Source organism: Nannobrachium achirus (genome assembly GCF_963921795.1).
Source record: "Nannobrachium achirus genome assembly, chromosome: 13".
Taxonomy (NCBI): domain Eukaryota; kingdom Metazoa; phylum Chordata; class Actinopteri; order Myctophiformes; family Myctophidae; genus Nannobrachium; species Nannobrachium achirus.
This window is the reverse complement of record NC_137833.1, coordinates 53,868,964-53,886,705: the sequence shown is the minus strand read 5'-3', so window position 1 is coordinate 53,886,705 and position 17,742 is coordinate 53,868,964. Positions and strand designations below refer to the sequence as shown.

The 17,742-nt window shown below is 41.8% G+C and overlaps 1 protein-coding gene across 1 annotated transcript in view; it reads right to left on the bottom strand.

The window, feature by feature from the left end:
- marchf8 (membrane-associated ring finger (C3HC4) 8) overlaps positions 1-9,794 on the bottom strand; it is a gene marked incomplete at its 3' end in the record, with an annotated part of 218,951 nt that extends 209,157 nt beyond the window's left edge. Inside the window, exon 1 of the mRNA XM_080740262.1 lies at positions 9,740-9,794. The remainder of the gene's footprint in view (positions 1-9,739) is intronic.
- Positions 9,795-17,742: the final 7,948 nt, after the last annotated feature.

Here is a 17,742-nt window from a genome sequence, read left to right as displayed (position 1 = left end):
ATGTAAGCTAACCCCTGAAAATTCACAAATGCAGTGTAAAACATCTAATTTCTCTTGCCAAATTGTAATGCTATGATCACTTACTAGGGAAAAGAGGATTGAAAAAGACCTCCGCCTATGGAAAATTTGCATTCTGAAAAGTGAAAAAGACTCAAGACCTCATTGGAGACAAAAATAGTGAAGAGAGAAATTGTCCATCAAGGTGTCATCAATTGATAGGCAAAATCCACCTTCAATCTGGCAACCCTATTTTGGGCGTGTCCTTACAGGCAAAAAGAAAAAAAGAAAAAGCAAAGTAATTTAGCTATTAAAGAAGCACTTCATCCATTGTCAAATTAATGTTCATATAACGTCGTTGTCGGGTAGGAAACCTTGTATGTCCAAAACCGTTTGTTTTGTATTTATCATTTAAAAAATGAACTAAACTAGTGACACAACGCCTCGCACCGCGAGGCGTTGTGTGCTTGTAGATCTGCTGTTTTCACTACTTTTGTGCGACCGCCTTGTATGCTGAAGCAGGGCTTTACTTTTCGGGGAAAAAAACATACAAATTTGAAACTTGGAGATACGAGGTTTCTTCCTGACAGTGACAATAATTGGTCCTGTTTATTGCTGTTACGAAAAAAGAATGTGACCCACTTCCTTACACCTGCAAACATGTGCTGTGACATTAGATCTGATTGTGAATATTGTGACGGATCAGTGGCTGTTCAGAAGAACAGCAGCGTCTGGGATATTAGTAGGCCTGTCACGATTATTACATAATCGCCTGAATGCAATTATTTGACATGCTCGCAATTGTGTTGCATAATCGTCGTCAGAGTCGTTCCCATCCATCTGTATGAATTCATCCGTAGAATAATAGTGAAAATATTCAATACTGTTTTCAATATCTTGTCATTATATCTGCCCTGTGCAATTATTGTTTACAACGTTTTCATTCCAAGGAACCCGTAGAGAGAGATGAAGCAGCCTGTTCATAGATTCCATATAGTTTCATCGTTTGACAGCACAATCATCAGTATATTTTGGATTCATGTTAATGTGGGTTTTCAGATATTGAACCACTTGAACAGTCAATACTTAATAAACTTGACCTTTCACTGTACTTAGTCTGCTCTTTTTGCCATTATTTTTTTACTTTTACTCAAGTCAATAAAAAAGAAATGTCAAGACGGACCGTGACAGCCCTAGGCAGGGAGAAAGAAAGAGAGAAAGAAAGAAAGAAAGAAAGAAAGAAAGAAAGAAAGAAAGAAAGAAAGAAAGAAAGAACTGACTGAAAAAAAAATATATATATATAAAAATAAAAATAAAAAACACCCTGAAAATTGGTGTCATGATGTTTGCCATTATTAAATCTTACCAAAGGATTATCCCAACGAAGTGAGGTAACCAGGAGATAGAGGTGAGCTGATCCAAACACCGTGAACATTGCTCTCATGATGTTTGTTATTAAATCTTAACCCCGGCACAGCTTGAGATGAGTTCATCTTTGAATAATGAGCACATTAGTTATTGCCTTGGTTTAAACCTGTCTTCAGTTGGTTGGTTGCTTTCTCGGTGCTAGAAAAGGTTACTCTTGTTTAGCGATTCATCTGCATTTTATTTGAGTATCTGTTTTTGGAGACTTTTACTGCCACTTCATGTCAAAAGACAAATACTGTATATTATGAAATTACAATTACACAGCCGCTGCGTTTCAATAATGGCTAACGGTGAAAATAGCAGATTTACAAGCTCATGGGGAAGAAGATGACCACGGATGGGACGATATGAAAATGTCATATCACGATTATTGTGACACAAGATATCCCGATTTACAATATCATCGCGAAAATCAAAATCCATTATCCTGGGGCGAAACATTTGCCAAAAAATAGCAGATCTATGCGATGCGTTGTGTTGCGAGCTTGTAGATCGGCTATTTTTTGGCAAAGACATTTGATAGAGAGGGGAAAAAAGACTATCAAGTACGTATATTATAAGTACCTTTTACCAATTATAGAGGGTTTAAGTGGTACCGGATATGCAGCTCGGCAAATTAAAGGTGAATTGATCCCAGTGCATGACGGAGGACGATATCACGATAAATTAAATCTCCACGTTTACGATTATCATGAGTGTTTTTTATCACGATAAACGATAATATTGCGTATCGTCGCATCCCTAGATGACAGCCCCCAATATGTCGTTCCCTACAAGTAGCAAGAGTGGAAGTCAAGACCATCTTCTGAAACTGATGGCGTCAAACAACCATCGAGCTAGCAATCATTCTGACCGCCGAGGGCAAGGGTCCGTCAGTGACCCAGATCACCTGCCCCGCCCCCTCCACAGAGGCGACCGCGTATTTCCCGGTGAACCTGTGCGCAACGGTGGGGGCCGATGGGGCGAGGAGGGTCGCAAGCTTATGAGAAACAACTAAAATAAGACCTTAAAACCTGGTGAAAACAGTTGCGTGCATTAGCACAAGATGACTTTAAAGGAAATCATTAAATGGAAAACATTAAATTAACTTCTGAAAAGCCTACCGGGCCCTAAAACCTGGCGAAAACAGTTGCGTGCATTAGCGCAAGATTAGATGAGGATAAAGGAAATCATAAAATGGAAAACATTAAATTAACTTCTGAAAAGCTTCTAAGCCTACACTGGCCTAGTAAAACTAGTGGAATCGCGATCTTGCCACACGTGAATAATTGTGGTTGTAAACAATAACACAGACAATATAAATCCTTAGTCTAGTAGTGGGAAGAAGAGGTTATCATCATGGCCCCAATTAAATAACTTTTAAATATCTTGCAATTGGCGACGAGTCTCTTACGAAATCGGCAAGAGTGCCTCTCATTACATAAAGCTATATAATCTCTCCACCATCGGCAATAGTCAGTGGTGTGTGTTCCCCACACTCCCGCGCCCCCACCGTTGCGCTCAGGTTCACCGGGAAATACGCGGTCGCTCCACAGAGACCACCTTCAAGTTCACACAGCCATCCTCTGCCATCTGAGGACTCCAATGTAAACAAGCTGTAAGCTTTTTGGCGTTATGCTTTTGATTATGGTGGGTCAGATGTACGGACATGTGTTTTGTTTCATGATCAATAAAGATATCAATCAAAAAAATCTAGGACTGGGGATGGGATGATAATAGTTATTATCTTGATAAGAAACACTCACAATAATCGTATCGTGGAGATTAAAATTTATCGTGAAATGATCCTCCGTCATGCACTGGGATCAATTCACCTTTTATTTGACAAGCTGCATATCGGGTAACATTTAAGCCCTCTATAACTGTTAAAACGAACCTGGACATAACATCTCTACCAAATCTCTTTGTCGAAAAATAGCCGATCTACAAACTTGTAGATCTGCTATTTTTTGGCAAATGTACCGCCCCAGGATGATGCATGTTGGGGGTATTTTGATTATCACGATAATATTGCAAATCGCAATTTCTTTGGTCACAATAACATGACATTTTCATATCGTCCCATCCCTACCAGTATGTGTGTACAGAGGATATCTGCACATTTCTAAAGTGACAATTTAAGGACTTTAAGACCCTTATAATATCTCTAAAATAAAATAAAAAAATACATTATCCATATTGTCAAACATTAGAGGCAGAAATTGTGAAAATAGCCGATCTACATGCTCACAACGGCTCGCGTTGCGAGGCGTTATTAGCATGTAGATCTGCTATTTTCACAATAGAACCGTGTTAAACAAAATGTAATGCCTCACGTCTTACAACTCAACAAGTGCTCGTCAGGGTGGGGGTGTCCCCAGTTCAAATATGATTATTTTGGGGGTCGCGGCCTGAAAAGGTTGAGAACCACTGGACTAGATCAACAGAAGCACTCGACTCCAAAATCTAGACAGACATGCAAAAACAAAAACACAAAAACATACGCTTAAATGCCAAATGCCGGAAACAAGATTCAGGCTTTGACTGGCTGCCAACAGAAACGATACCAAACCGTGCTGTTGCTCACAACCGCAAGTGTTTCAGAAACTTCTATGTGGCATTCTTTAGTGTGATTTCGAAACTGAATATCAGGCAGGCAGCTACAGTAGGCTATGGTGTAATCGCATGTGAGACTACAGAGCATTTCAAAGTGAGGAATATTTTTGCAATGTGTTAGCCGCGTGTTTATGCATGTACGCTAACGCAGATAGCAAGGGACAATGAGTGTATGCTTATCTCAACAAGCCTCCGGTAGTCCGGTATTTCACAACAACTGCAAAGACATAACCGTAGGGTGCAGCAATGCAACGCGCACAGACACACAGAACAGAATAAAAGTGAACTGAATAAATTAAACACATGACACACACACACACACACACACACACACACACACACACACACACACACACACACACACACACACACACACACACACACACACACACACACACACACACACACACACACACACACACACACACACAGGGAGAGAGAGAGAGAAGCAAATTATTTTGTATTCCTATTCCTTCTCCACATATCGTTATGCCAACTACCTGCATATTTCACAGCATAAAATCACATAAACCCTTGTTTTCGCATCTTTTCGCATAATCCGCGTAATTTACAACTTTTTGCATATTTCGCAACTTTCCGCAAATGTTGCATGTTGCATATTTCGCAACTTTTTGCATATTTCGCAACTGTGTGCAATTCCCGTGTATAAAATCACATAAAACCCTGCACATTTCATCGCAAAATCAAGGATTTTTGCCTGCATTTTTCTGGAGGGTCTACCCTATGTGTGTTCAATAATACCTTGAAGTGGAAAAAGGTTTGTTTTAGCAGGAGTTTTGTCCCCTCAGCCATTGCTGCAAACAAACTGCCCCGCCCCCATCGATAGGATGGTTTTCTGTGTACAGTGGGGACATGTCCGTCTTTGTCAGAGACGTGCAGAGAATGTTAGAGAGGCAGGGTCTGAAATTTCCAAAAGGGCCTTTTGGTGGAAGCACCAAAAATAGCAGACCTTTTTGGTGTGTGAAACCACACTGAACTAAACATAATCAAGTCAGTACGAGATGTGGCGTAACGGCATGAATTCCTTCTTAAATAGAGAGGGAAATTCTTTCAACATAAGATCCTGCATTCAAGTTAAGGAGAGTTTGGACAAGGCAATTCTCTTGAATGCTGCCCGCAGGTATGGCATGGAAAGAGGGGCATGTCCAATTCTTTCACCATAGTAAAAACTACATTTATGGAAAAAGACAGGGAAACCTAGTATCGCTAAGTGGTTTAAGGAACTGTCTTTATGCCTTCCTTTAGAAAGAATTACTTACACTCTCAAAAATAAACAAGAGTTATTTGAGAAAATATGGGGAAGTTTTATTCAGTATGTCAAGGGTAATGACCTTTCCTACCTGATGGTGGAACCAGGAGTGGGGTGACTGTTTTTTTGTTTTGTTTTCCCTCTACGTTCATTCATTTGTCTGGCCTGATGTGATGTTGATGTGATGTACGTGCTCTTTGTGTTATAATTATTCTGTATTCTTTGTTTTTTTTTTTGTTTTGTTTTTTTTTGTTTTTTTTGCTTTTATTGAGATGTGTTTATTGGTTTGAATGTATAAATGTTATGCAGTGTCCCTCTCAAATAAACATATCAATAAATACAAATCTAAAATGACCGACGCTTTCCTGGTTTTAATGGGTTGAAATGGGCGATATGGACAAATCAAATATCACAAGCTATTCGGCCAAATACATACAGTAACACTAGGGACGAGCCGTTCATTTACAAAAGAAACCTAAAAGAAATATTGAAATATGTAGATTCTCCGTCAGCGAGGAAAATAACCAAGTGTGGGTGAATAGATAATAACACATAATAAATTAATAACAGCTGGAACAGTCGGGCAAGCTCAGAAAATGACACCACATTACAGTAATGCAGCCTTTAAAAGCAGCTAATGACGATACTTATGGTACTGAGGTGGCACTAGGGATGGGGCGATATGAACATTTCATGTCACGATTATTGTGACCAAAGAAATTGCGATTTACGATATTATCGCGACAATCAAAATATCCCCAACATCCATTATCCTGGGTCGGAACATTTGCCAAAATAATTGCAGATCTACAAGCTCACAATGCGTCGCAACACGACACACGTTGTAAGCTGGTAGATCAGAGCCGGCTATTTTTTGGCAGAGATTTGTTACAGAGTGAAAAAAAGACTGTATCAAGACAAGTACGTTATTTAGAGGTCCGTGGACCTTTTAAAGGGATATTACACTTTCAAAAAACTTTTGGTCATTGTATGGTCTAATCAGGCTGAACACCCTGAACAGTTTTTAATTTGCTTCATTCAGTATTTAGATATTTGATGTAAATGTTACCAGCTCCAACACGCCCAGGCCCTCTCCACATACACACCCATTGTAACTTCAAACTCCATTTTAACCATGATAGATTCATTAAAAACACCCATTATTTTTTCTGGTGACTCATAATACCCTCCTAATACGTGAGCAGACCGTGTTTTTTCAATAACCTTTTTCTTTTATTTTTAATAATTCTTTGGGAAAATGGAAAACATTAAATACAATAATATTTTATTGAAAATAAATGAAAAAAGTTATTGAAAAAACACGGTCTGCTCACGTATTAGGAGGGTATTATGAGTCACCAGAAAAAATAATGGGTGTTTTTAATTAATCTATCATGGTTAAAATGGAGTTTGAAGTTACAATGGGTGTGTATGTGGAGAGGGCCTGGGCGTGTTGGAGCTGGTAACATTTACATCAAATATCTAAATACTGAATGAAGCAAATTAAAAACTGTTCAGGGTGTTCATACAAGCCTGATTAGACCATACAATGACCAAAAGTTTTTTGAAAGTGTAATATCCCTTTAAGTGGACAGATATGCAGCGCGGCAAATAAAAGGTGCAGGACGGAGGATAATTTCACGATGAATTTAAATCTCCATGATACGATGGCGATTATTAGCCCTATTCACGGCCCGCCCACTCAGCAAATTTCTTAGCAACTTCCTGGTGCTGACATCAGTTTAGAAGGGGAAACTATAACAGAAATAGCTGGACTTAAAGCCAACAAATCATTATTTCGAACGGTAAAGTAAATTATAATGCTTTGTGCCTTTTACTATCTTGTGTTCTTGATCATGCTAGCCGTATTTTATACTTTACTATTCGGAAATTGCATTAAATTTGCGATTTCTCTATAGGCTTATAGTAGGGTTTTCCCCTTCAAAACGTGACTTCAGCACCAGGGGGATGCTAAGTGGGCGGGACGTGAATAGGGCTAACTGTGAGTTTTTTATCGCGCTAAACGATAATAGCGAGTATCGTCCCATCCCTCGGTGGCGAAGGGTTAAAGTACCTGTACCACCACCACCGCAGGGGTCTCTAGGGTTTCTTCTGGAGGACATTAGGGTTGGGGTCCGGGAAGCAGAGGAACCAGAGCCAACACTGCAGGAACTAGGAATCGCTTCCATCACATTTAGTACCGTTTCCCGACCCGGTTTTTAAGTCACACCGTCAGAAGCTGGTAGTGCTGGTATTCACGTCTGCTATGCAATTACAATACCAGTTGTTCTCAACCTTTTTGAGCGGTGCAAACCGCTCCTATAAGTGGCTGTGCGTGTGTCCGTAGCCTTTTTCCTCAGCGTTTTGCCATAGTAAAATGTGTGTACGTAGCATCATGTTTGTCTAGTGATGTCATATGTCGTAAGTCTGTAGCCTTTTTCCTCAGCGTTTTGCCATAGCAAAATGTGTGTACGTAGCATCATGTTTGTCTAGTGATGTCATATGTCGTTAGTCTGTAGCCTTTTTCCTCAGCGTTTTGCCATAGCAAAACGTGCCACCGCTCACTTCACATTGGGTGTGATTTTTTTAATTTCAAGGACCGCCTAAACAATTGGCCTGTGTTTGGGGGAAGGGAATTTGTCACTGCAGGTACTTAAAATAAAAACGTTGTTGTTAAAAAGTTAAAGCTCTATATTGTGACATCAATCATTGCATGGGGGCACGGAGGCGCAGTCGGTAGTGTCGTCAGCTCAAAGCTAGAAGGTCCTGTGTTCGATTCCCGCCGGGCGCTAGGCCTGTGTTCTCTCCTCCGTGTCATCAGCACCCACGCCCTATTAATAGGCGGGGTTGGCAAAAGGGCCTTTCTGTGTGGAGTTTGCATGTTCTACCCGTGTCCCATAGGGTAGATACCCTCACACAAAACATGCAGTAATCCTGGTATCTATGATTCCTCCCCCTGGCCAGCCGGGGCACCTGATGGAGGGTAAAGGAACTGGTTGGAATAACGTGTTCCTTCCCCGCGCTACGTCCAACTGGGGAAGCTTCCTCCTGTCAGGTGATAAGAAGCGGCCCGCTCACTCTTCATGCACTGAAGGAAGCATGAGCTCAGTTTGGCGCTCTCCCCATGGTTGGCAGAGGGAGAGCAGCGCTGCAGGATTACATCTTAGGCAATTGGCACCGGGTGAAAAATGGGTTACAAAATCGAGGGATAAAAAAATGTAAAAGGAGAGTTGTTGACTTTCTGTAACAGGGTCTCCCCCCAGCTCTTGTAGATCGGCTATTTTCTGCACAGACATTTAATGGAGAGCGAGAAAACTGAAAAGACACTAGTATAATGCCCTGAGGTACTCCGGTTAACCATATGATAGGGTATAAGTGGTTAGAATATGCTACTGGTGTACTGTAGGTGTGTGCAGAGCAGCAGAGTAGACTGTCAGCCCTAGCTCTGCCAGGGTTATTATAGTTCATTATGTGCTGTGAACCAAAGCGCTCCCACATTCTATCTCGAGGAAGGAGTGAGAACTGTAGCTGCATAATAAGTGGGTCACACAAAACACCATACATCTCATATACAGCCAGGTATATCACCCCCCCACACACACACACACACGCACGCACGCGCGCACACGCACACACACACACACACACACACACACACACTCATTGAGCTAGAAAAGCACCCATAACACACCCACTCACACATCTAAAAACATCCATATCTGCCCTCTGAAAACACCCATAACAACCAGCATCAATAAAAGTAGAGATGATGACACAGCCTTCCTTCTGTAACACAACCGGTTAGGTGTAGCCTGTGGCATAAAATGTTGAGAACCTTAATATATAACGAGACAGACTCAAAATAAAATAAAATAAAAAGGCACAAAAACACGACGGAAATAGCCTGCTCAAAATGTAAAACCAACCAACTATAAGACTAGCTTATAATAAGAGTATCTCTTAGCTCATTCGACAAACATATTCATAATATAATTCCATGCTCCTCTCCAGATGCATTCATTTAGCAAGACTTGTTTTGTTGACAACCCCACGACAGACACATTTGTTTGGGGGCAAACCGACGCAAGACATCGCGGTTTATTCATAATTTTAGCAAGCCGAGAAAAAAGGAGAAACAATGACACTTAACGTCACTCTGTCTGTGCACCAACAAATCAATAATGTTATCAACAATGGGACATTTAAAGCCGACATCAACCACGGCTGCCTGTATAATCACTGCAGCACTGTTTTCATTTTATTTTAACATGTCATGCATATAACACAAAAACAGCACAGTAGACCTATATAGCCTATAATTTATACTTGAGAAAATAGCAGACCTACAAGCTCACAGTGAGCTTGTAGGTCTGCTATTTTCGGCAGGCGACATCGGAGCGTCAAGCCTAGAGATCGAAGCCCCACCACATTATCATCCCCATAACAAACCTTTATAGAAGCGTTGTGTCGCTTGCTGCTGCTGCTGCTGATCGGACCAGGGTTCAGTTGGGAAGAATCGGGGAAAAAAGCAACAATTAAAATCCCCCAAAAAAGATATAAATCACAAAATATTATTCCAACACGCGGCGTCTCCTCCTCTTCTCTGCTCTCCTCTCCTCCAGCTGAATGTAGCGCGTTCGTTCAGACGCGACTCAGCAGCGGCTACAATGTTGCAGACATCTGATCATACAAATGATCGCTCTGATCTGTATGTAGGATACATTACAGCCACAGCCTGCTGTACATTTGTATATCCGTCCACCCGGGGTTTAAAGATGCATTAAAAAAGCCGAACAGAAAAAGCCAGATCGCCGCTTGCTGTATTATTTTGAACCATAAATGAGAGGCGATGACTGTGTGTGTGTGTGTGTGTGTGTGTGTGTGTGTGTGTGCGTACATCTGTGTTCCGCAGGCACTGGCAGCTGTGTGTGTCCGCACGCGCACGCTCGTGCGCGTATGTGTACAGTAGCCAGCGAGCAGCCTCTATGCGTCACACACACTTCCGTGTTAAAATGGAGTTGTAAAAAAAATGGAAGAGAAAAATGCATGTGAAGGACACACCGCCACGCGAGGGCGACATTAAACGCAATCTGATGACTTGAAATTAAGTTGCAAGTGTCAATCACCCAGAATTGAGAAAATTATTATTGATTCGGCCATGATGGGAATCAATAGGAAAACATAGTGCCAGGGACCTCTAGAATAGAAGGATTGAATATTTCAAAAATGATTAAATAAAATAAAATAAAAAAGAATAAATAAAATCTTCTCTACAAGCTCGAAACCTATTGCATTTGCAACACATTTGAGCTTGCCTTGTAGGTCGGACCCCACTCTTTGAGAACAACTGCATAACAGTGATTCTCTAACATTTTCATTAAGGCCCCCCAAATTGATATGTAGGCTATTTGCTATTTAGCCACTGCTGACCCCAATCTGAAAAGATCTTGTGCCATAAGAGAAGGTTTTGTTCAGATGTGTCCATAGCTGAAATGTAAAATAAGGACAAATTTGACTGAGCAACTTTCCCTGGTCCCATCATGTACGGATACTCCTATTTGTACACTGCCAGAGTTACAGATACCCAGGGTCCATTTGGTTCCTATAACTATCATTTAGCTGGGGACCCCCTGGAACCCCTGGGGGTCCCCAGACCCCACTTTGAGAACCAATGATTTAGCTGACCTCCTAGGCAATCATGGGTAAAAAAAAACAATAGTGTGAAGTGAGCAGTGCTATTTACGAGTTAATTTAATCAAGCCAATCACAGCGTGCCCTTCAAAACTTAGCCAATGGATCCCTGGCATACAAAAAACTTTGAGCCCCAGAATGTTTTTTAACACGCTTTTCCCCTCAGTTTTTAACCAGACATTTTACACAACAAACTTTGAGCCGTTTAATATCTGGTTACTTTCTTTCGTGTTGGCCAGATGTAGGCCACGCTTCAGAGCCCGGACAGAGCCCGGAAATTTTTTACACCTAGGGGCCTTTTCCACCGGCAAAGAAACGGTTCCAGAACCAGTGCCGGTTCAACTTTCTTGGAACCTTGGTTCGTTCTTGCGAACCGGCTTGCGTTTCCACCAGATTGAACCACGATTAAAAAAAAAGCTCACCTCTGGTTCATCCCATAGGCGAGAGAAAGAACCCGAACCGGTTCTTTGCCGTTGGAAAAGGCCCCCTAGTGTGAAGTGAACAAGGGTGCTATTTAAATTATGAGTTAATTTCAGCCTCCCACAAGCCAATCACAGCGTGTCCTGTAAAGCTTATCCAATGGGACCCTGGGGTAAAACAAACTTTGTGCCGGTCCTGAACTCCTTTTCCCCCTGATTTTCAACCGGACAACAAACTTTAAGCTGTTTGTGCCAGGATGTAGGCCGGACATTGTAGCCACTCTTCAGTTTACTTAAAGGACTCCACCCTAAATAACATCTAGGCTAATGTTCCTACTTATATTGATCCCAAATGACAGTCATGGGGTCTATTAGGCAGAAATGCTCCTGTTGTCCAGTTTCCCCAGCAGAACCCAGCATCCCTCATAGCTTAGAGTGGAGCCCATAAGCTTTTCACTTAGGGTTAGGGTTTATGGTATTTGTTGCAATCAAAAGTGATAATCTTTTTCATGAACGTGTTACTAGTTGTCATTACAAACACATCCATGCCTTGGTTGTCCCACGCAAGACGCCATAGTCTGCAGATGTTAGGCTGTTCTGTGTTTTGCCAAGTCCCGGAAATATCCCTAGCATGTGATTGGCCAGTACAGTCACTTTGATTGGCAGTTGTGCCGAATGCTCATCCCAAAACATGATTTACAAGACTATGGTGACTCGTGTTGGACAACCAAGGCGTCGATGTGTTACTAATGTCAACTATTAAAAGGATCCCTGGCTAATACGACAAATATGCCTTAATACATTATAATTGTCCTCTATAACTACAGTGTAAAATTAAAAACACCTTAAATATTGTATTTCTTCTAGAAATAGCGAATCTTTCACTCAATAGGGGAAATGCCTGTCGCAAGTTGATGATGTCATAAATGTCATCTGTCATTTTTATTCCATGAATGTGCAAAAAAACAAAACACAAACACATTTGAAATATTGATTTGATGCTCATATTAACCATAGGAAGTATTAAAGGTGATACACCATGAAATTTCACTTTTCCTATTTTAAAACCTTTTTTTGGGGTCCCACTAGCACCTTCTATCCTCACAAAGTCCCATTTCTGACCGATGTGTCTTTCTCTGGTTTTGAGAAGGCTGTTCAGATTTGCTGCCGATTGTGACGTCATCACAAAAAAAAAAAAAAAAAAAAAAGTAAAAAAAAAAAAAAAAGGATTTGGGGGGGGGGGGGGGCGCAGTTCAGGCCAAAGGTGGTACTGCAGCTGAAATGCTCTGAGAGCCATTCAAAAATGAGAGAGGCTCTCTATTCAGGAGTGGTAATTTAGCCTCAAACCTTTTGAAAAACGTTTTTGGGACATAAACAATATGACACAAATACTTTTTAAATGCATGGTGTATCACCTTTAAGTTTGTTTTTATTTGCACATGCATGCCATAAATTCCATAGGGTTAGATCACACATTACATTTATGACATCATCAACTTGCGACGGGCATTTCCCCTATTGAGTGAAAGATTAGCTATTTCTAGAAGAAATAAAATATTTAAGGTGTTTTTAATTTTACATTGTATTTATAGAGGACAATTATAATGTATTAAGGCATATTTGTCGTATTAGCCAGGGATCCCTTTAACACATTCATGAAAAATAAAAAAAAACACTTTTGATTGCAACAAATTGTGTAAAAGCGATAGGCTTATAGGCTCCACTCTAGTCTATGCTATGTTGCTGCTGGGTTCTGCTGGGGAAACTGGACAACAGGAGCATTTCTGCCTAATAGACCCCCATGGACAGTCATTCCACCGTTTATTTGGCATCATTAAAAGTAGGAAAATGAGCCTAGATGTTATTTAGGGCAGAGTTGTCCTTTAAGACATTTTTGAATGCATTCTCCCATTGGTTTTTGACCGGACAATGCCAGCTGTTGGAGCTACAGCTCCTGTTCCATGCAGGAGCACTGCTCAAAAACAAATCATGCCAAAGTCATGTTTATCTGCCTTTATTTATATCTGCCTGACTCTACTCTCCTAACACTGCTGAATCATCCTGCATTATTGCCAATGTTCTTGGCTCACATCCGAATGTTTGTTAAATAAATAAAAAATATCTGCCTAAGTCAAGAGGTTGTCTTAAAAGAACACACGGGGGAAATCATCCGGCAAGGGCTTCAGGCAGTAATATGGCTGCGGAAAGCAGTAGCCCAACCCACTATAGTCCCTTTGAGTGGCAGTCAGTCGCAAAAACAATATTTACTATTCTGGCCCCCAGGTTTACAACTGGAACGGCGCCGAGTCAGCTCAAGCGACCTTCGCAAATGCTCGACACGGCGACTCGCTCGCTTTAGTTCGCTCGGCCGTGTCTCACATGGCTCAAGGTCGCTTGAGACGGCACGCCTCCGTCATGGTCAATAACTATACATTATCTGCAATATAAAGTAAAGTTATCGGCCAGAAGCCCCGCCCAGTAGCGGAAGGGAAGCCTCTCCCACCCCCATATTACTGTCAGAAGCCCTTGCGGGATGATTTCACCCCCCACCCTTAAAAGCACTTTCTGCCATTTTGGAATAATCATTCTGATTGGCTGAGGACATAGGCAATAAGGCACAATGAAGTAGCAGCATTGGGAGAGTAGAGTTAAGCAGTAATGCCAATTTGGCCCAAAAATGACTTAGGGCCGGCTAACGATATCTAAAGGCCAAAACGCAGCAATGCAACTACTCGCATCATGCAAATACTTGCAACTACCGTACCCGTTAGGGTCCATTTGGTTCCATTTGTATACTGTCAGAGTTAAGGGGAGACCTTGACATTTGAAAGTTTGAGAAACACTGCATTAGTGTGACATGGCCTTAAAACCCGTTTTGATGCAGGGATCCGTTGCGAGTGGTTGTATTGGTGCAGTTTGGCCTCAATTGCATGACGTCTCCGCGATCATTATGATGTTATATGAATGAGCCAGTATGTCTATATCTTTGACTTGAACTGCACAATAAGGCCACATCAGAGAGAAGCCAGTGTAATTCACTGCTGGGGCAGTTCGTTTGTTTGTGTGGAAACCGCTCACTTAAGGGGTGGGAATTTTAATCCTCTGTTGTCTCAAAGCCCGGGCTGTGTCTACTGTGAGATGCTGTCATTGTACTGGGGACCGCATTACAGATGCACGGCCTGCCTCCACGTCCTTGGGGGGGAAGGACAACGGGCCCTCTGTGCTGTTCTGTGTGCTGTGTGTGCGTGTGTGTGTGTGCGTGTGTGTGTGTGTGTGTGTGTGTGTGTGTGTGTGTGTGTGTGTGTGTGTGTGCTGTGAGAGAGTGGGTGCCTCAGAGTGGCTGCTGTGGCCCTGCCAAGTGGACATGCATGCGTCTCAGACAGTGTCTGAGCGATGCAGAGTGCAGACCGCCTTCGCTGCAGTGTCCACAGTGTTTTTCTTTTTTTTACTTGGGCTAAAAGTAAGAATACCATCATGTAGAAATACCCTGTGACAAGTAAAAAGTCCAGTATTCAAAATGATGTAGCCTACCAAAAGTAAAAGTAGGCTACTCATTGCAGAATGTTCCATTTCGAGATGTCAACATGTATAAAAGTCTTTTGAAAATAGCAGATCTACAACCTCACAATGCGTCGCGTCAAGCTTGTAGATTTTCAAAGAGACAAAATCTATAATAGAGCTTAAGAGTAGGTCTAGTCCTAATACAAATCTAAATCTACAAAATAACTGCACCAAAGTTATCAAATAATTGTAGTGCAGTAAAAGTGCAATAGGCCAGTGGTTCTCAACCTGTGGGTCAGGATCCCCAAAATTATTTTGGGGGTCCCCAGATGATTAACTTAATGTGCAACATTGTTTTCTCACTCAACAGTAAACAAACCAACATAAAGTTTACGTGTATAGATGGTATCTGCACATTTCTAAAGTGACAATTTAAGGACTTTTTAATACCTCTAAAATGACAAATTAAACATTTGCCAAATTGTCAAGTATTAGAGGCAGAAATTGTGAAAATAGACGATCTACATGCTACATGTAGATCTGCTATTTTGTCAATAGAACCGTGTAATACAAATTGTAATGCCTCAACTCTAGTGCTTGTCAGGGTCCGGGGGTCCCCAGTTAAAATATGATTATTTTGGTGGTCGTGGACTGAAAAGGTTGAATGAGAACCACTGCAATATGCTATGTTCCTCAGAGATGTAGCGGAGCAGTAAAAGTATTGAGAATTGGAAATAATCAAGTAAAGTAAAAAAAAAAAATACCTTGAAATTATACTAAACTAAAGTACCGTACTTGAGTAAATGTACCAAGTTACTTTACACCACTGCCTCAGAGTGGCTGCCATGGCCCTGCCAAATGGACATGCATGCGTCTCACACACAACGTCTGAGCAATGCAGTCCGCCTTCGCTGTGTCCCGGCGATTGTTTTGGACGGACGGACAGACGGAGTGTGAGTGTTTGAAACGTGCAGGCGGCACGGCTCATTTCTTGACCCTTTTCACTCGCTAAAGAGGCCCTTCAACCTGTCAGTAAAAATGACCCAAAAAAAGAAAATGAAAATGTGTCGGTTAGGGCATTCACGAATAGTGATTTTTAGTATTTGAATTATTCGACCTCAAAGTATTCAAAAAGTCGAATATTCGACAGGACTGTTCAAACTGTCAAATATTAAGTAAGCAAGAGGCGAACATTGTGAAAATAGACGATCTACATGTGTTCTACAATGTTAGAGAGGCAGGGGCTGAAATTTCTAAAAGGGCCTTTTGGTGAAAATATTGAAAATAGCCGACCTCCAAGCTCACAACGCGCCACGCTGCGACGCGCTGAGAGTTGGAGGTCTGCTATTTTCGGTACTTGATACCACACTAAACTAAGCATAATCAAGTCAATACTGGAGTCTGGAGATGTGGTGTAACGGCATGAATTTCCACACAGAGAGGGCAATTCTTTCAACATTTCAAGTTCAGAGGAGTTTGGACAAGTCAATTCTCTTGAATGCTGCCTTCAGGTATGGCATGGAAAGAGGGCATTTCCATTTATTTCACCACAGTAAAAACTGCATTCATGCCTGTTGGGGTCTATCTTAAAGCCACCTTTGTGATGTGGTCCTGCTCCATTCTCAGTATATGTCCAAGCCATCAAGTCCCGCCAAAATCCATTTCTCATGTAACGCTCCATATATGGCCAAGACACCACCATATATGGAGCTGGCCAATACCTCTACATCTGACCTCACTGACGCCTCATGTCACGCTCCATATACAGTATGGCCAAGATATCTCTATCGACCAGACAGATTAATTGCGACCGAAGGTCGCACTATACCATGAGAAATGTCGCAGCTTGTCTCCGTCTGTCTGTCTGTTCAGTCAGCCAGTCAGTACACATTTTTACAGTCTATTGGTTCCCTTGTCACTGTGACATCACTCTGACATCATGCTCTGATGTCACTGTGATGTCAGGGGAACCACTCTTAACAGAATGGGTTTGCTGCTCTGTCCCTTCTATGCCCATATATTTTGTGCCCATATATTGTCGACAATGTGATGTCACAACATGCCCATATATGGGCATTCCCAGATCACACTTGCAAATGAATTACATCCTTGTCCGTTTTATGCCCATATATGGAAAAGCCTGTCCCAGTGTCATCAATATTAAGGGCATATCTGGGAATGCCCATATATGGGCATGTTCTGACATATATGGGCATTCCCAGATCACACTTGCAAAGTAATTACATCCTTGTCCATTCTATGCCCATATATGGAGATCCCTGTCCCGATGTCATCAATATTAAGGGCATATCTAGGAATGCCCATATTTGATAATGCCCATATATGGGCATGTTCTGCCAATCTGGTAACTGGTCCGATATACATCACTGGCCAGATAGCCAAGAATTGGCGAGGTTGCATGTCGCCCTGAGGTGTCTTACTAGTAGTTTAACTCCTGCTTCTTAACTGTGCCCAGAGCCCTCTATTGGAGAGTGCGTCATCTCGTTCACTTCGTGGGGCCCGGTCTACATACACATCTACAGTATTGGCAAATAGTGACAAAGCGCTGAACCGAAATGCATTAGAATCTATGGCTAAAAAGTGTCATTTCCGGGGTACGTGAACGACGTGACCGGCACTGTTTCTGACCCCGCATCGGCAGAAATCTCTAGCATAAGGCTCTGACTGTGCTGTATTAAGAAGCTCTGATGTTTCAGCGTGACATCGCCCTTTAGGGCAAGGTCGCTTCTCGCCCCTAGGTAGGGCTGTCACAATTATTACATAATCGTCTAACCGCTATTATTTGAGGTAATCGCAGTTATTTTGCATAATCGTTTCCAT